The sequence below is a fragment of the Diabrotica virgifera genome, chromosome 2, assembly GCF_917563875.1.
Source record: "Diabrotica virgifera virgifera chromosome 2, PGI_DIABVI_V3a".
NCBI lineage: Eukaryota > Metazoa > Arthropoda > Insecta > Coleoptera > Chrysomelidae > Diabrotica > Diabrotica virgifera.
The window spans coordinates 185,794,284-185,794,775 of NC_065444.1; positions in this window are offsets into that span (position 1 = coordinate 185,794,284).

Consider the following 492-nt stretch of genomic DNA (forward strand, 5'->3'; position numbering starts at 1 on the left):
TGGGGAAAAAGGATTTATTCCGCGACCGTCATCTCTTCGGCGAAATAAATTTTGTATGTATCTATATTATGTGTATGAGTGTATGTATACATAAATTGTATAAAAGCATTTAAATATAAAATAATTATTGGTTCGACGAAATAAATTTTTGAAACGAAAACTTTTTTAGGGACGTTATACACTTTTTAGATGGGGAAAAACTATTAAATTAGCGACCGTCATTGCTTCGACGAAATAAATTTTGAAGTGAAAACTTTTTTAGGGACGTTGTGCACTTTTTAGATGGGGAAAAAGTGTTGAATTAGCGACCGCCATCGCTTCGGCGAAATAAATTTTTGAAGTGAAAACATCTTTAGGAACGTTTTGCACTTTTCGATGAGAAAAACGTATTAAATTAGCGACCGTCATTACTTCGACGAAATAAATTTTAGAAGTGAAAACTTCTTTAGGGACGTTGTGCCCTTTTTAGATGGAGAAAAACTATTGAATTAT